Genomic DNA, 20,857 nt, shown 5'->3' with positions numbered 1-20,857 from the left:
GAACTAGATGGTACCCAGCTACCACTGCCATCCCCTTGGAAGGGATGTAGGAGATCCTGCATAAAGAGGGAGAACAATGTGGTACAAAACTCAAAATCATTTGGAGGCAAAAAAAAAAAAAGAAAGTGGGGACCAGGTTTGCTGGTACAATAGAGCCTGGTGTAACCACTGAGACTATGGCCCCTAGCTGCCCTTCAGGTCTGGAATTGAACCTACAACTGTGGTTTCCAGCCAAATGAAGTACAGGCATGTGAGTTAAACATTTACCTCAAGTAGACACACGCCCTGGAGAGAACAATCATGGGAGAAGGAAGGGCTGCTTATGCACAGGGAGACAGCTCAGGGTGCAGAAGTGTATGAAGGGATGGACACTGGGAGGAGGTAACTATGGGGAGGAAGTGGGAGGGGAGCTGCTGCATTGTAAATTTTGGTCAATGACATGAGACAAAGTATATGTGAACTGCTGTATGAAAAGTGAATTTACTCTGTAAATCTTCACCCAAATCCTAATAAAAAAATTAAAAAAAAATCATTGTAATTGATTTTTATATCATTCCTATTCCTTTTATCACAATGGCTGGGACAATATTTTCTACTTCTATTCAATTCAGATTCAGTCTCTTATTCTGCTTGACTGAGAACACAGGCACCATTCTATTCTGAACCATTCAGCTGCCTTCCTCACCACTTTAAAACCTTTATTCACTAATCTTCCCTTTTTCTCTTGTTTAAGAGGAAAATTATTCTTTTCTATTTATAAAATCAATTTACACATGTGCCCTTGATCTCAAACAACCTCCATCCCATTACACACACACACACGTGCACACACACATATATGGGTGCACACGTGTTATATTAATTTTAATTATTCTCTTAAGCCTAGACACATGATCAGTTTTCTCTTTATGTTGCTGTTGTCATATGCCCTCGAGTCGGCCCTGACTCATAGTGACCCCTCCTTGGGTTTTCTGAGGCAGTATCACTATGAAAGTAGATTGCCCAACCTTCCTTCTAAGGAGTGGCTGATGGGTTTCTTATATGTTTCTCTTTATGTACATATTTTTCCAAAGAATAGTCTCCATCAGCAGGACTATAGCCCTCTCTTCCCTTCCTTTCACTGAAGAATTTCTTGAGAGATTAGTAATGCCCTCCACCTTTCTTTTCTCACCACAGAGTCACTTACAGTGTATGGGATCCATATTATCCAAGCTACAAGACATTCATTTTACATATAGCAAATGTTTCATAAACATTTGACATAAACACTTGACAAGATCCAAGCACTGTTTTACTGGCTAGCAAAATGACCAGTGCTAGTCAAACATGATACCTCTGTCCATAGTGATTGGTCCAAACAAATCCAAACTTGAGAAATTGAATGGGAGTGGAGAGGATTAATTATATTAAATGAGATTAGCCAATAAATTAAATTGTGCCTAAATATCTACCCAAAGACTTATAAGACTTATAAGATACATAAACCTACGTATAAACACACACACACACACACACACACACACATATATATATATATATATTTCTGTTTGAGTGAGTTTGTGTTTGGATCCTGCCATTTGCAACTGAAAGGATCCTGAATAAAGTAATTAATATAGTCATTTGCATATATATATATATACCCTATGAAATCATAACCTACTTGAGAGAAAAGACTTTGTTATTCACTTTGTATCCTCCAGAATGCTTTGCACATTGTAAGTGTCCAATAAATATTTATTGAATGAATAAATCTACCTATAAAATGTCCTAAATTTGTACTGTTGCCATCTTCAGACTTCTCTAGAGTACTAGAGTACTCTGGGTAATGAACAACAAAACATAGCAGATGTCTTAAAAATATTACCTCCCATGTGGGAATACCTAACCCTCAACTCCCCTTCCACCCTTCCAGCATTGCCATTCCATTTGCATTCCTATTCAGCTGTTACTCAGAGAAGAAAGATACTTAGGTGACTGTGTTTCTATTGTCAGGTTTGTGAGAAAAAGTGAATCCTCAGGCTCAGAATACAACATAAATCAGAGAAAGAAAAGCTGGCCCTTTTGGTTTTTATTCTTGATCCTGGTACAAGTTTCTCTTTGTAGAGGTGACACTCAGACTTCCCATTTAGAAGCTTGTTCCAGTAAATTGTAACAAGAGCAAGACATTAAGGGAGATGATGTTTTTTCAATTCAGTTTTGCTTCTTTCCCTTTCTCTCTCTCATTCCTACACACACACACATACACACACACAGAGAGAGAGACATATACACACACACACATACCTCAATGATGAAGGATTAATCAAAAGCTCAACAGAAGCCCAGGGCTCACATTTGCAGGAAAAGATCATACTGACTCACATAGTTATAGCTCTCTCTTTCTATACTCAGGAAGACAAGTACATACAGAGACAAATCTTTTTCATTTAGGAAAAGGTCCCCTGTGCACATCTGGAGTCAGGGAAGTCAAAAAGACCAAGCACTCTTTCCTGAAGCAGAGAGAAAGTGGATGGAGGCAAACAGAATGATATATTTAAACATTTGTCAGGAAGGAAATCTTAGACAGTCAAAACAGAATCCTTATTAATTGTCAATCTTAGGGCCACTCTGCATACAACCATTTTCTCCTGTCTTAGTATTTGTTTAAAATATAGCAGAACTGGGTGGGGAGAACAAGAAAATTATTTGTTTTTCCTTGGGTGTGATGCGTGTTGTAAATATCCCTCTTGAGATACATCTTTGCATAGTTGTGCCTTCAATCTGTTGCTTGTGGTTTGTTTTTTGACAACTGAACTTACATTATTACTAGATGCCAGTTTTGTTTTCTGAGAGAAGGGGCAATTAGAATGAACCCAATTTGTCCATACTGCTTTTTTTGCACTCTGCTTCCTGGGGATAGGAGCTCACACTGCAAAGGCGAGAGCAGGAATGGGTTGCTGGGTTTCTATTTGAAGACCACATGCCAGTTTGATACTCATAGTTGTTCGTTATTTATTTATTTATTTTTTTCTCTTTGAAGAAATAACCAGGTTACTGCTAAGACAGCTCCAACAGTAACAATAACTAAGTCAGTTTAGTTTCAGAATACACACTAACAAGGAGTCAGATACCGACGTCATAAATATAAGTAGCAAACCTCTCTCTAATAGCAAATGCTAAATATTCAACATTCTCTATCTGCCTGCGGAGATGGAGATCTTTCAACGATATTGATGCATAAAAATTCCCCAAACCCCTGCCGTGTCAAGAATGCAAATCATCCTTGAAATAGGGTGTGTTCTTAGAAAAACAGAGCTGATATTCTTACAGATATCCCCAGTAATGTGGGGGGAGCAGGACAAAAAAAATCATGAAATCATGTTTATTATTAAATAAGAGTATGTAAAAGCTTGATCAAACTTAGACTGCCTCATTAGTAATTGCATGGATGGCTGTGGTATGTGATAAACAGTTTTACAATATCACAAAGCTGAAAAGATGCAGGCAAGAAGGTAAACTCCTGTAGCAGGAAAAGTTAGGATCTAGGGATATTAGTCTATAATACTAAAACTTAAAATACACATAACATGTCATTTTTTTATTGCTTCTGTTCTGATTATAAAAAATAGAAAAAAATAAAAGGAAAGAAAACTGTCTAGAACAAAGAAGCTGGAAAACCACCCTTATACAGAGTACTTCTATGTACTTGCTACAAGATTTCCTTTTAATCTTTTTTCTGTGTATTGAAATCCATAGAATCATTGATTAAACACTTTTAAACATGTATTAAATGCCAGTGGATAATGATATGATTCACATTATTCTCACCTTATTATCAAAGTCTTGACTTTCAATCCTGTTCACTCAGGGTTAAGTGATCATCTTATTCTCTGTCCCATTCCTCATTTCCATCTCTAAGCCAAAATTTAGGAAATAATGTGTGAACAACATTAGTCTAGAGACTCATCATATCAGAGAAGAGGGACAAACACTTTCAGGGAAGTGAAAATAGCCACTTTAGAACTCTTCCTATTTCATTTCCATAGTCACTCTAGTCAAAGTGGAGGTGGTTATGGACAGCCTGTTGCCCAAGATCCAGATGGGGACAAAGAAGAAGTGGAACCTCAACTGAAATGCGTATTTTTGCCCAAAAGTGCCACCTCTCATCAAGCTGTCATCTCTAAGCCTCCATTTGATTTTCCTTCAGTCATGATCTGGTTTAAGGACTGTCCTTCCAAGTACTTCAGCAAATCCCTATCATAACTACTTCTTCGTTTTCAGAAAATAGATTTGGAAAAGTCTATGAAAGTACTGGACAGGTAGGCAGGAAAAATAAACTAAGAGAACAAATATAGTGTTAATTCCATAATTGATGAAGAAACAGTGAAGACAGGAATTGGTTCAGTGGTAGAATTCTCCTCTTCCATGCAGAAGACCTTGGTTCAATTCATGGATAATGCACCTCTTGTATAGCCACCAGTTGTCTGACAGTGGAGGACTGAGTACCGCTATAATCCTGAACAAGTTTCAGTGGCACTTTCAGACTAAGGTGGGCTAAGAAGAAAAGCCTCGCAATCTACTTCTAAGAATCAGTCAATGAAAAAAACCCTATAGATCACATCAGTCTGATCTTTCACCAATCATAGGAATGATGTAAAACCAGGCAGCATTTTGTTCTGCTGTGCTTGGGACCACCATGTGTCTGGGGCTCATTAAACTGGAGCTAACAACAAAGGGATAGGTCACCCATTGCCTTCAAGTTGCTTCCAACTCATAGTGACTCCACAGGACAGAACTGTCTCACAGGGTTTCCAAAGCTGTAAATCTTTACAGAAGCAGACTGCCACATCTTTCTCCTCTGGTGTGGCTAGTGGGTTCAAACCAGCAACCTTTCAATTACCATCTGAGTGCTTAACCATTGTGCCACCAAGATTCCTTACCAAAGGAATAAGCAGCAATACATTGAAGAAAGTTTACATGATCATTGTATGGTGTGAGCTGAGGAATCAATGACATGAATAAATAGCATAACCAAATAACAACACTATAGGACTGGCATCAAACATACAGATGTGCACACACACATATACAGACACATCAATTTCTAATGATTTGGGCCAAATAATTATCTTCAGCAAAATATCTGCAGCTCTATATCAACAAGAAACTGTTAGAAATTCAAACCAGATTCAAAAGAGGATATAGAATGAGAGATATCATTGCTGATGTCAGATGGACTGGCTGAAAGCAGGGAATACCAGAAAGATGTTTACCTGAGTTTTGTTGAATATTTAAAGGCATTCCACTGTGTGGATCTTAACAAATTGTGGATGATATTGTGAAGAATGGAAATTCCTGAACACTTAATTGTGCTCATGAAGAACCTGTACATAGATCAAGAGACAACCATTTAAACAGAACAAGGGTTTTATCCTTTCACCATACTTATATGCTACGTGCTGACCAAATAATATGAGAAAATGGACTATTTGAAGAACCTGGCATCAGGATTAGAAGACTCATTAACAACACACAATATGTAGACAACACAACCTAGCATCTCCAAAGTGAAGAAGACTTGAAGCATTTGTTGATGAAGATCAGTGACTACAGGCTTCAGTATGGATTACACTTGAGCATGAAGGAAACAAAAATCCTTACATGTGAACCAGTAAACATTATAACAAATGGTGAAGAAATTGAAGTTGACAAGGATTTCATTTTTGGGGATCAATAATCAATGCCCATGCAAGCAACAGTCAAGAAATCTAATGATGTGCTACGCTGAGTAAATATGTTGCAAAAGACCACTTTAAAGTGCTATACATCAGAGATGTCACTTTAGTAACTAAGGTCTGCCTGACTCAATCCATAGAAATTTCAGTTGCCTCACATGTATGCAAAAGCTTGATTTCAATGAAAAAAGAAGACTGAAAAAAATTGACACATTTGAATTATGGTTTTGGTGAAGAATATTGAATATACCATAGACCGTCAGAAGAATGAATAAATTGATCTTGGAGGAAGTACAGCCAGAATGCTCCTTAAAAGTGAGGATAGTGAAATTTTATCTATCTTTCTTTGGATATATTATCAGAAGGGACTAATCTTGGGAGATTTTCAATGAGATGAATTAAAACCATAGTTGTGAAAATCTGGCTCAAGTGTAGTACCAAATGTGAGGATGACACAGGACTGGGTGACATTTTGTTCTGTTATACTTTGGGCCACTGTGAGTCAGAACAGCACCTAAGACACCAACAAAATTGTATGGCATGCTTCCAATGATAGTCTGTGGTTTGGATGTGGAATGGATAACAAAGATTAAGTGGGACACAATTAATGATTAGACAGTGAATGAGACAAGCTGTTAGTAAAATAATTCTTGAGGTGCTATTAATGGGAATTTGCTCAACAAAATTGAGAATATTCACTATATAGATAATGGAGAGATTAATTAAAGTTTAATTGCCATGTGAACAAAGGACAAGTTTATAGCAATTAAAACTTATTTTTCTCAGAAAGACAGTTATATCAGGATGTATGATTTAATTTTTACTGTATAAGAACTATCAGGTGGAATCGTGGGCACATAGTCAAGATTAGAAGCATAAAGACCTTTTCTAGCACAACCTGATCACATGCCACCCACAATCCTTTCCCTTTAGACTCACAGCTGTTTCTGAATGGACCACTTGAGAATGTTACAAAAATGAGAAATGCATATTTACTGGTTTGAAGAATTGTTTCGGATATAATATAACCTCTCAGAAAGATGGAAAATAGATATTTACTTTAAGGATATATGTGCTTTTCTCATAGGCAGACTAAGGTCTTGGTGCCACAACACAGGTTAGATATCAGACACTTTCCTTATTAAAATGTAAAAGTGAGTTATATTAATATCCTCTAACATAAGGTTATTATAGGGTAAAATGAAATTGTATGAAACATTTAAAGACTTATAATGTGTTTCTATTTTATTTTAAAATGGGATCTGAGACCAGAAGAATTTGATAGTACCCAGCTACTATCGCTGACTACTCTGAAAGGGATCAAAATAGGAGGTCATGGATAGAGAAAGAGAAAAATGTAGAACAAAACTCAAAATAAATTTTAAAAAAAGCTGGCTTACTGTTCTGATAGAAAGTGGTAGAACCCCAAGACTATGGCCATAGACACCCTTCAGGCATAGAACAGAACTCATCCTCTTGGCTCAACTTTCAGCCAAATGATACTAAGGTGAACAACAACAAAGATATAAGAACTCCTTAGGACAATCAACCATAATAGATCAAAGGGCAGCATTTGTGGAGGAATAAAGCTCAGAAGGCAGAAAAGGATAGGAAAGAAGGAATGGAAATGACAAACATAAAGAGGAAGAGGAAAGAGTGCTGTTACATTGTGGGGGTTACAATCAGTGTCACAAAACAAAATGTGTATGAATTCTGAATAGAAATCCACTTTGCTCTGTAAATTTTCACCCAACTCACAATAAAATATTTAAAAAAGAAAACAACTAAAATAAAGTCTGGATCTCAGGCTCTGATTCAACCTCTTCCAGTATTTTTTATTTTTTTTCACTCAAATTGTATGACGATGTGGTTTGGGAGATGAAAAGCCACAGTAGTGTCACAGTTATCTAGCTGTCCTCAATTTCTCTTATCCCCTTCTTTTTCTTATCCTCCTCTTTCTCAGTCTTTTCTATTATAATGATTGTAAACAATAACACACATAATATTTCATCAATTTCTAATCGTGTGCATGTAGAAATTGATCAGTGACTTTGATTACATTATTCAAGTTATGCAACCATTCTTACTATCTTTTTCCAAATTATCCCACCATTTTAACATATAGTCAATAGCTTTTAATCAAAAATAAGTAAATAAACACTTTTCCCTTCCCTCTTGCCCCTGTTAACCACTAGTTACTTATGGTTTCTATATAATTGCTTATTTTGTATCGGTGAAGTCACACAGCAGTTGTACTTTCGTGTTTGACTTATTTCACTCAGCTTAATAGTCCCTAAATTCATCTGTGTTGTGGCACGCATCGAGACTTCGTTCCTCCTTATGACTGGGTAATATTCTGTTTTATATATGTGTGTGTGTGTGTGTATACACACACATATATACCACATTTAATTTTTCCATTCATCAATTTATGGACATTTCAGTTCTTTCTACTTTTTGGCTATTGTGATAATGCTGCAAAGAAAATTTATGTACATATGTCTATATACCTCTGCTTTCAGGTATTTTGGATATATGACTGGGAGAGGAATTGCTGAGTTCTCTGATACTTTTCTGTTCAAATTTTGGAGGAACTGCCAAACTGTTTTCCACAGTAGCTATACCAATTTATAATCCCACCAGCAATGTATGAGACTTCCTATTTCTCCACAACCTTGCTAACACCTACTATTATTCAATTTTGAATCATTGACATCTAATGGGGCTGAGATAGTATCTCATTGTAATTTTCATTTGCATTTCCTGAAGGGCTAATGAAGGAGCCCTGGTGGCACAGTGGTTAAGTACTCAGCTGCTAGAGGAAAGGTTGGTGGTTTGAACCCACGAGCTATTCTTCAGGAGAAAGATGTGGCAGTCTACTTCTGTAAAGATTTATAGTGTTAGAAACCATAGGGCAGTTCTAACCTGTCCTGTAAGGTCACTATGAGTCAAAATTGACTTGACAGCAATGGGTATGGTTTTGGTTTTATGGGTAATGATTTTGAGCAATGTTTCATGTGCTTGTTGACCATTTCAATATCTTCTTTGGTGAAATGTCTGTTCAAGTGCTTCACCATTTTTTGGTTAGGTTGTTTGTCTTTTTGTTATTTAGGTGTAGAAGTATTTTATAGATTTTGGATAGTAGATCTTTACTGGAAACAGGTAGTTCCTGACTTATGAACTATCTGAGTAACAACAAACCACACTTAGGACCATTTTTTTTTTTTTTTTGGTATCACTAGTGAAGTGTAAGGAGCATAGTGCCTAAGGCACTTGACTGCTAACCAGAAGGCTGGTGGTTCAAACCCACCAGCCACTCCTCGGAAGAAAGATTGGGCAATCTACTTCCATAGAGATACTGCCTCAGCAACCCAAGGAGGGGTCGCTATGAGTCGGGGCCAACTCGACGGCACTCGACAGCAACAAAAACAACAACAAAGTGAAGTGTACTACATATAATGTTGCAGCACATAATTTGCTGATACCATCAATCTCAGATGTTCACTTGCAGATATACAATATTATGGTTTGTAAAGATAGAGAAAATAAAAGGCAAAAATAATGGAGAATAAAAGAAATGAGATATTCAACTTATTTATATCAGAACTGACTTGAGACTTTGCTCCTGCTCTGCAAGCTGTCTTTTCACTGTTTTGATATGACCCAGTTATTTGATGAACAGAGTTGTTGATTTTTTATGAGGTTCCAATTACCTATTTTGTCTTTTGCTGCTCATGCTGTTGTTGTTGTAGTATCTGAGAGTCCATAACAAAAAAACCAGGTCTCGCAGCTTCATTGACACATTTTCTTTTGTGTATCTTATGGTTTTAGTTTTTAGATTAAGGACTTTGATGTATTTTGAGTTGGTTTTTGTGTATGATATAAGGATTAAATCTTGATTCCATCTTCTGTGTTTGGATATCCAATTTTCCCAGCAAAATTTCTTTTCTTTTTTTTTAGTTTTGTTGTGATTTGGGTGAAAGTTGACAGAGCAAATTCATCTTCCATACAGTAGTTCACATACACTTTGCCTCTTGACATCTTCCACAATGCAAGAGCTCTCCTCCCTCTTCCTCCCCACAGCCACCTCTTCCCTGTGTCCTTCCCTCACATTCACTCCTGCCCCCCCAGCTGTCTCCCTGTGCATGCACAGCTCTTCTATTCTCCCATGATTGTTCTCTCTAAGGAGTGTATCTACCTAATGTAAATGTTCAGCTCATATGCCTGTCTTTTGTTTGGCTGGAAGTCACAGGACTGGGTTCAATTCCAGACCCGAAGGGCAGCTAGAGGCCATAGTCTTGGTGGTTCCATCTGGCTGTATCAGACGAGCAAACCTGGTCCCTTTATTATTATTATTATTTTGAGTTTTATTCCACATTGTTTTCCCACTCTCTCCAGGATCTCCTACATAGATCCCCCTCGTAGTTGACAGTGGCAGCCAGGCACCATCTAGTTCTTCTGTTCTCGTAGTCATATAAGGCTGAGGATCACATGATATATAAGTCACTGGGACTAATTGTTTCCATGTTTCTTTGGTTTTCTTAATTCTTTTTTTCTTTAGATGAGGAGAGGCCCATTGTTGCATCTAGAGGGCCACTTGCAAGCTTTTAAGATCCCATTCACTACTTGCCAAATTAGGATGTAGAACAATGTTTTTGTGTAGTATCTTATGCCAATTGAGCTTTATTTTCCCTGTGACCATGATTCCAAGCACACAGGTCCAACTACTTGCTCCTTCTGGGTAGCTGGCTGTGGCCAAGGAATGAGTGCAAACTTGTCCCTTGTCCACTCTACTGATACCTGGGAATCCTTACAGAACATACAAATACACTTATAGAAACATTGTCTGCCAATTCTATACATGTCATGGGCACACTCCCCCCTGCATAGACATACCTAATCATTCAGCCCGTCCACCCATCTATCCACCTATAGATCGACGCTTGCCATCACTGACAATGAAGTACTCTGTGTGCAGAAGGGTTCATCTTTGTTGTCTGTACCTCCCATACACCTCTGTATGTCTTCCTCTTCCTCAGTGCCGCTGTGTTGATCACTCACATTTTGTACATTGCCCTTCGTTCACCCAAATCAATATTTGTCTCTACCTATCTAGCAATGATCCCTCCCCTCCTCTCCCATCCCTGCTAACCAACAAAGAAAATTTCCTTCCATATATAAAGCGTTCCTTGATTTTCTACAATAATAGACTAATACAGTATTTGTCCTTCTGTGACTGACTTATTTCACTCAGCATAATGTCCTCCAAGTTCATCCACGTTATGTGGTGTTTTATATAGTCTATGTTATTCTTTGGGAGCTCTGGTAGCATAGGGCCTAAGGCACTTGACTGCTAACCAGAAGCCTGGCTGTTCAAACCCACCAGCTACTCCTCAGAAGGAAGATGGAGCAATCTACTTCTGTAGTGATACTTCTTCAGAAACCCAAGGAAGGGTCGCTATGAGTAGGGTCTGACTCGATGGTACATAACAACAACAACAACAACATGTTATTCTTTAGGGTTTTGTAATATTCCATTGTGTATATGTACCATAGTTTGGGTATCCATCCTTCTGTAAATGGGCACCTAGATTGTTTCCATCTCTTTGATATTGTAAGTAGTACTAGAATGGACATTGATCCCAGCATGATTTCTTAAAGGAACTTTTCCTTCCTTGTTGGATGGATTTCAGACAGATTTAGCACCCTTGTCTAAAATTAGTTGACCACAAACACATGGATTTATTTCTGGGCTTTAAATTTTATTCCAGTGGTGTACATGTCTAATATTATACCCGTACCAGGTTGTCTTATTTGTGGTAGCTTTATAGTATGTTTTGAAATCAGAAAATATAAGTTACCCTAATTTTTTCTTCTACTTCAGGATTGACTTATTTATTTGGGGTCCCTTGCCCTTCTACATAAATTTGAGGAATGGCTTTTCCAGTTCTGTCCAGAGGGCTATTGGAATTTTAAAGGAGATTGTATTGGATTTATAGATTGCTTTGGGTAATACTGATATCTTAACTATTTTAAGCCTTCCAATTCATAAACACAAAATATCCTTCCACTAATTTATGCCCTCTCTTACTTATTTAAGCAATGTTTTATAGTTTTCTCTATGTTGTTGTTGTTATTTGCCGTCGATTCAGAACCAACTCATAGGGACTCCTCCATGGGTTTCCGAGGCAGTATCACTATGGTAGTAGATTGATCAACCTTCCTTCTGAGAAGTGGCTGGTGGGTTTGAACTGCCAGCCTTCTGGTTAGCAGTTAAGTGCCTTAGGCACTACGCTACCAGAGCTCCTAGTTTTCTCTTTACACATCAATTATTTTCCTGATTAAATGAATTCTTTGGTGTTTTATTACTTTAGATGCCATTGTATAAGGTAACATTTCCTTAGTTTCTTTTTTTTCTTGTACATTGCTGATTTTCCCTTTTTTTAGTATCAGAACACTTCATTTTTGATTGGGTGCATGATTGTTGACAATACTCAAATTCTTAGGTCCTCTTTATCTTCAAGGTTGTCATGTCCCTTTAATTAAGTTATGGACAATAAAGTATAAGCATAAAAGTCATAGATGCTTCTGAGGACCTTTCTTAAAAGACAGATTGTTCATGTTTTTTGCCCTTTCCTTTTAAAAGTCGCTTCCTCCTTTCTGCTGAGTAGAATATTGGTGCATTGACTGACAGGTCATATTGGATCATGAAGGAATCTTGAGACTGGAAGCCACACACAAGAGCCACATGATAGAAAGAAGCCAGACCCTTAGGGCCTTATGACTCAAACCATCCAACCAACCTAGTATACCTCCAGACTTTTATATGACAGAGAAATAAATCTATCTTGTTATATTTCTTTTACTCAAAGCTGAGACTAAAGCTAACTGAAATAACTTGCTATCTTCAAAAAGCTGAGCTATATACCAACCTTCTCTACATCTTTTGCTAACTAGAAGATGGATAGACCTGAATTTTAAGATACCAGAAACGTAAGACGACTGCTCATCTGAATCTGGATATAAAAGCAATCTTCCTGTTCTTATTGCCTGTGCCGTAATTTAGAAACAAAGCAGTTTGTATCTATTAGAAAAATAAGTAGTTCCTGTAACTAAACAGGCATCAGTTAGGGCAGCCAGTTACTGTCTTCCTTTTCTCCTACTACTTTCTATGTGACCCTCTTTCCATGTCCAGTGTTAAGACTATAGCTTCCAGAAAACAAATTGATGTCATATATTAAAAGACAGGAGCTCTCATAGCATAGTGCCTAAGGCACTTGACTGCTAACCAGAAGGCTGGCAGTTCAAATCCATGAGCCACTCCTCAGAAGGACGTTAGGGCACTCTACTTCCATAGTGATACTGCCTCGGAAGCCCAAGGAGGGGTCACTATGAGTCAGGTCCAACTCGACGGCACGTAACAACAACAACAACATATTGAACGACAAGCTGTGATGCACTGTGATACATAGTTGTGGCAAGAGGATAGGTAGGGGTCTAAGATGGTGCAGAGCAACAGGAAAAAAAAATCATATAAGCATAGAGTGGGAACTCTATTTTGTACTTCATTATTTCATTATTTCAGCCCACCAGGCACTTAAGATAAAGTAATATCTTGTTTCAATCCAGTAGTTCTCCAAAGGACAACAGATTAAAAGGCACCAGGAATTAGGCTAAAAGCTGTACATGTCAATTTACTATCTATCTGTAAATCTCAAAATATTTGTCCAGCACCCAAGTGAACAGAGATAAGGGGGGGAAAAAAAAAAAAAAAAACTAAACACTATAACTATTAATAAACACTAAAACTACATAAATTTGCCCTCTTGCCAAGGCTGACTAAGCAAAAATACAAAAAAGATTAAAGAAAATAAAAAAGAGGTTAGGAAATGATTCAGAACTTGGGAAAGATGTTACCTTGATACTTATGAGAGAAGACCTCCAATAACCATTGAAACCAAACTCACTGCAGTGGAGTCATTTCCAACTCATAGTGACCCCTCCTTGTGTTTCTGAGGCAGTATTTCCATGGAAGTAGATTGCCCAGTCTTCCTTCTGAAAAGTGGCTGGTGGGTTTGGACCACTAACCTTCTGGTTAGCAGTCAAATGTCTTAGACACTAGGCCACCAAAGCTCCTTCTAATAACTATTAGATAAGTAAAAAAGTAAACTTTAGAAAATTATTCATTGTCCCTAATAGTAGACAAGTCACATTTTCTTTATGGAAGGGGAAAAGGAATAAGAAGAAAATAAGTTGGGATGAAAAGACAGCAGAAAATTTTCCAAAAGACAATGAAGGGCATGTGGAATGATTGGAGTGAAACTTACTAAAGTCATAATTACAATCTAAACTGGATAATTTGCAATGATATTTTAGAATATCAAATTAATCATATGCTAGACAAACAAGATATATACAATGTACCATACACACACACACACACACACACACACAAGAAATTGTAAAAGAAGAAAGAAACAAAATGTGGACAAAACCAATATATGAAGAGAGCAGTGTGTGTTTTCAGACTTAGACTAATAAGTAAACGTGTTGTTAGGAAGAAAGCTGAACAATTTGAACAGGAATAATGATTAAAGAGATAATTGATATAAAACTATGTAGAGCTTAAAAATGACGTGAGAAACAGATCAAAGAGATAACTGTAATACAGCAAAATCAATGAAAAAGCATTCATGTGTAGAAATACAGAGGAAAGATTTGTGAATAACAAAACTAAAATTAAAAAAAAAAAAGAAAACAACAACAAAAATACCTAAATTGTGTAAGTGGCCAGAGGGCAGGGTGCTTATGCCTTGGCTGCAACACTAAATGCCAAGAGAAAAGTGAAGAATGTCCACAATATGTTTATTTGTAAATAGTCTGTTGGGATATTATTATCCCAAAGTGTTCCCATTATTTTTTTTCTTCCCTGTAAAGAAGTAAGATTTTAAGATTTTATGGTTATTCTCAGGTATTAAATGGAATAGAAAACCTATTCTAAAATTGCTTTAAATTACACCAATTGGTCAGAGATAAGTCAAGATTTAGAAGTAGAACATAGGAAATCACAGCTAAAATAGATGATTAGGAAACATTAAAACCATTCAAAAACACAGCTAAGTGTAAATGATCATAGCAGATTCATTTAAAAAACTGAAGTCAAATACCAAAAGTAATTATTGAGTGAAAATGTATATGATATGAAAACATAATTTAATAAAACAATATTCTCTTTATAAAATTTGGAGTTGTAACAAAACCAAGGCATAGAGTTGTTGTTGTTATGTGCTGTCGAGTCAGCCCTGACTCATAGCGACCCCTCCTTGGGTTTCCCAGGCAGTATCACTACGGAAATAGGATTGCCCAACCTTCCTTCCGAGGAGTGGCTGGTGGGTTTGAACCGTCAGCCTTCTGGTTAGCAGGCAAGTGACTTAGCCACTATGTTACCAGAGCTCCCAAGGCATAGAGTAGTGCAGTGCAAATACTAAATTCCAAATTTTATAATTGAGTAACTCAAGAACACTAATTATTAATGCTGATAATTAGAGAAATATAGATTCATGTGGAGAAAGTATAAAAAAAACATGCCTAAACAATACCCACCAACTTCAGGACCATGGGTCTTTCTAAGGAGTGTGAAGGTGGGCTTGTGCTCTATCTGTAATGGTTTATTCCTTTAAGAGAGAGAAAAATCCTCAAACAAGTGTAACAAAATGTTAGCATCTGTTATATCTGACCTGCTACATTGGTGTCTGTTGTCAGTTGTATTACTTTCTGTAGTTTTCCATGTGTTTATAATAGTTTACACTTAAAAAAATTGTTATAGAAGCTATAAATATAACCACTAAGTGGAATTTAAAAAATATATTGATAGAACACTGAAAAAGAGAACAGCAAGCTAAGTACTATGCAAAAAAAAAAAAAAAAAGTATTGTATAGCAAAATAATAATAATAAAAAAAAATTCGACAAAAATTGGAAAAATACTTAAACTGGGATGACAAAGTAAGACCAGAATCCATTATGAGAATCAATATAAATTCTTTTAAGTCACCTATTAAATAACTAGTAATAATGATAATTATAATAATATTGAATATTTGTTACTTTTTAGTATGTACTTAGTATTATACTATATAATATCCTATATACTTCAAATGTTTTATGTCCCTTGATACTCATGATAATCATATGAATCAAGTATTATTGTTATCTAAAAGTCTCATAGACTGTGTTAGTAAAATAATTCAAACAAGAGAAACATCTTTAAAAAGAAAAAAAAAAACAAAAGAAATTATGTCCATTCTGTCTTATAAACAAAAGTAAAAAGAAAATAGAAATGACAAAGATTAATTTTAGACAATAGAATTAAAAGCAAAACTTTAAATATTTTATGAAGATTGATTTTGTACATAAAATACAAGGGAGATACCATATGAATATTTGATATTTTTGAGCCTTTTTATACTGAAACTATAGCATTGATATACTTGAACATAACTACCACTTCTTACACAAATAAAAATATTTATTTGCCAAATCAGCCCCCAATGAAATATTTTTATAAACAGACTATAACAATTGTTTTTTACATGCTGTTGTAAAAATAATTTGGCAAGGATAGGGTGTGTTGACAAACAAACTTAGGACCTGCAGTTTATTTGTATAAAAATACAGTATTAGAAATCAGGAAATTTCTAATTTGTATGAGTTAAATGTCTTTGAACCAATAAACCAAGGGAGCTCTGGGGGCCACTGACATTGAGTTGATTCTGACTCATAGCATTCTCCATTGCGTTTCCAAGGCTATAAATCTTCATGGAAGTAGACTGCCTCATCTTTCTTCTGTGGAGAGGCTAGTGGGTTTGAACCACTGACCTTTAACTTAGCAGCCAAATACCTTAACAACTATACCACCAGAGCTCAAGGATGCTGTCATGGATTGAATTATATCCCTTAAAAATAGTATCAATTTGGCTAGACCATGATTTCCAGTATTGTGTGGTTATCCTCCATTTTGTGATCTGATTTAATTATCCTCCATTTTGTGATGTGCTATAAATCTTGTATGTTAATGTCTAAGGATGAGTGTGGGGTATATCTCAAGTCACAGCCTTACCAGAAGGTATTTGACTCAAATCACATTCTTACTACTGTTTTACCCTTACTCAAGTCACACCCTTGCTTGAGTCACACATTTTACAAGAGATGGAAGGAGAAAAAAAGTGAGCAGAGAGGATAGGGACTTCAGTACTGCCAAGAAAGGAGAGCCAGGACTGGAGCATGTCCTTTGGACTTTTCCCCGTGCTGAGAACCTCCTAGACTCAGGTGAATATTAATGCCAAGACACATGGCAATCTCCAAAGTACATGAGGTCTACAGCTCTTAAAGAACAAGGACTTATCCCTAGAGTTGGTGCCCTGAATTTAGACTTCTAGCTTCTTAAACTGTGAGAGAATAAATTTCTATTTTTTAAAGCCATCTACTTCTGGTATTTCTATTATAGCAGCACTAGACAACTGAGAGAGATGTGAAAGAAAATGGTGACATAGAAAATATTCCTTAATTTAGAATTTATGGGTGAATTTACTTAGTTCTAAGAAATCCTCGAGTTATATGTAAATTCTTCTTTGTGTATATGACTGTGAACTTTTCTGGAAATATCGCACTTAATATCCTCAGTATACTTGAAAGATGGTATGTTTCTACCTTACGATAAGAAAGAGACTCTGCTCCACCATTTTTTCCAAAAAATAAAAAGTAGAAAATACTTTATGTTATTCTTGTAATGATTTACATGAAGTTTGTCCCCATTACTGGATTGCATATTCTATGATAATAGGAATATAAATGTTTTACTTTATGATATCTCAGTACAATATCTAGAATATAGATTAGGTCAATAAATAACAATTGAATTGATCAATCTTAAATCAATAAACTAGGGAGAAGCAGACATTTTGTCAAAGAATTAGCTGCCAAAATAATTCTAGGTGCAGATAATTTTACAGATAAAGTATAATAGAACTGGAAACATTAGGTGCTTACAAGACTTTAAACATTTCTATAGTATGGAAAACAAACAAACAAGTATCTAGAGCTTCTCAACTTCCAAGGTAGTAAAGCCAGAAACTAAAGCCTAAACTGTTGTTGTTGTTATTATTAGGTACCATTGAATCAGTTCCAACTCATAGTGATCCTACATACAAGAGAATGCAACACTTCTGGGTCCTGTGCCACTCCTATAATCATTGCAACGTTTGAGCTCATTATTATAGCCACTGTGTAAATCCATCTCATTGAGGGTCTTCCTCTTTGTTGCTGACCCTCTACTTTACCAAGCATGATGTCCAGTGGTTGGTCCTTCCTGAATATGTGCACAAAGTACGAGAGACACAGTCTTACCAACCTCCCTTCTAAGGAATGTCTTGGTTGTACTTCTTCTAAGATAGATTTGTTCATTCTTTTGTCATTCCATGGTAAATTTGATATTCTTCAACAAGACCTTAATTCAAAAGCATCAATACTTCAATCTCCCTTATTCATTATCCATGTTTTGCATGCTTATGAGGCAATTGAAGTAAAATTAGATCCTTGACAATTTCAATCTTTTCTCTGTTTACCATGATTTTGATTAATCGGTTCTGAGGATTTTTATTTTCTTTATATTGAGGGGCAATCCATACAGAAGGCTATCGGCTTTGATCTTCATCAGCAAGTGCTTCAAGTCCTGTTTGCTTTCAGCAATCAAAGCTGTTCACCTATCACATGTTGTTAATGAGTCTTCCTCCAATCCTGATGCCATGTTCTTCGTAAAGTCTCATTTCTCTAATTATTTGCTCAGCATACAGATTGAATAAGTATGGTGAAAAGATACAACCTTAACTCACACCTTTTCTGATTTTATACCATACATTATCCCCTTGTCCCGTTCTACTGACTGCCCCTTGGTCTATGTACAGGTTCTGAATGACCACAATTAATGGTTCTGGAATTTCCGTTCTCCAAAATGTTATCCATAATTTGTTATGATCCATACAGTCAAATCACTTTGCCTTGTTAATAAAGTACAGGCAAACATTTTTCTGGTATTTTCTGCTTTCAGTCAAGATCCATCTGACATTAGCAATGATATCTCTCATTCCATATAGTGTGTGTGTGTGTGTGTGTGTATACACTAAATATTAATTAATATAGTACAACTGTGGTGTTGGTGAAGAATATTGAATACACCATAGATTGCAGAAGAATGAACAACTTAGTCTTAGAAGAAATACACCCAGAATATTCCTTAGAAGCAAAGATGAGAAGCCTTTGGCTCACTTACTACAGGCACATCATAGTGTCTGTAGAAAAAAAAAAAAGGACATTACGGTTGGTAAAGCAGAGGATCAGCAAAAATGAAGGAAATTCTTAATGAGATGGATTGACACAACATTCAGAACAGTGGACTCAAAATGCCCAGGATGATTAAGATGAAACACAACCAGGCAACATTTCATTCTGTTATACATAATGTTATCATGAGTCAGAGCCAATGTGATGGCACCTGACAACTACATATGTACATGTATATGCACACAGAAATATACACACATACATAGAGATATTATAGACATAAAGTATTACCAAATAAATTCAACAATGTATAGAAATATATCATAAAACACAACAAATAAGATTTTATTTAGGGATATAAATGTGGCTTAAGATGAAAGAATCTGCTGAAATAATTAAAAATATAAGTGCATAGAATATATTATGATAATTTTAAAATAATTTATTTTATTTTTTGTTGTTGAAAATATGCACAGCAAAATAAACAGCAATTCAGCAATTTCTACATATGTAATTCAGTGACATTAATCACATTCTTCAAGTTGTGCAACAATTCTCACCTTCTTTTTCTCATGAAATCCAGACTTTACAGAACCACTGAGGCTGAGTAAACCCCCAGAACTATTGCCCTGAGAAAATCTTTATGCTTTAAACTTCAAACTACATTCTGCATTCTTCATTAAAATCAACAGTAGTTTAATTACTAAAGAATGTGTGCCTTGAGCATGGTGCTCTTGTAAAGGACTATGTATATGGGATCAAATTGACAATAACAACTCCAAAGGTTAGAAGGGAAGCTTAGAGGGCAATGAGTTTGGGTTAATGGGGAAGCAATAAATATGTATGATCTTGTTATATGCAAAAAAAGTAATTCAATTAAAAGTTTATATACATTGATGATAAAAATATGTTAGTATACTAGTAAAATAAAGATATTCTTTTCACTTGATAAGGTATAAGCACCTGAAACTATCAACTTATTCAGACTTTTTCCTATTTAACAGTGAAATACTGGCAGTGTAATCACTAAAATCAAAATGAAAGAACTCTATTTTTACATCTATAAAAATAAATATGTTTTATTGTTTACATGTATGCAAACCAAAAACCAAACTCACTGACATTGAGTCACTTCTGACTCACATTGACCCTATTAGGGTTTTCAAAGCTGTAAATCTTTACAGAAGTAGACTGCCTCATTTTTCCCCTTGGAGCTACTGGTAGATTTGAACCACAGACATTTTGAATAGCAACCAAATGCCTTAAACATACCATTACCAGAGCTCCTTTGTTTATATGTATATATACCTGAAAATAATAAGGAATCAGCTTAAAATGACCAATAAAAATCCAATTCAAAATCAAAGGATTTTTACAAAAGAAAATCCTAGTTAGATCAGGGCAAAATCAGAATTTAGTTCCATAGAACACTTTTGCAATAAAAGTATAACAATAAGCCTTTATGCACTAAAAAAAGACCCACAAGAATGAGACATTGATGTACCAGATACAAAATAAATATATAAAAGTTAATATATTTTATATAAACCTATTAAAAATTATGTGAGGGAAAAGATACAATTAAGAAAAAAGAAAACATAAACTATATTTAAAAAACTCTGAGTCCTTAAAAGGCATTTATGCAAAACCAACAGCCAATATTACCCTCAATGGAGAGAGACTGAAACCATTCCTCTTGAGAACAGGAACTAGACAATGATGCCCGCTATCACCACTTCTATTCAACATTGTACTGGAAGTCCTAGCCAGGGCCATAAGGCAAGAAAGGGAAATCAAAGGCATCCA

The sequence above is a fragment of the Orycteropus afer genome, unplaced genomic scaffold (genome assembly GCF_000298275.1).
Source record: "Orycteropus afer afer isolate SDZICR_OR568_19922 unplaced genomic scaffold, OryAfe1.0 scaffold00195, whole genome shotgun sequence".
Lineage (NCBI taxonomy): Eukaryota > Metazoa > Chordata > Mammalia > Tubulidentata > Orycteropodidae > Orycteropus > Orycteropus afer.
This window is presented reverse-complemented; position numbering follows the sequence as displayed.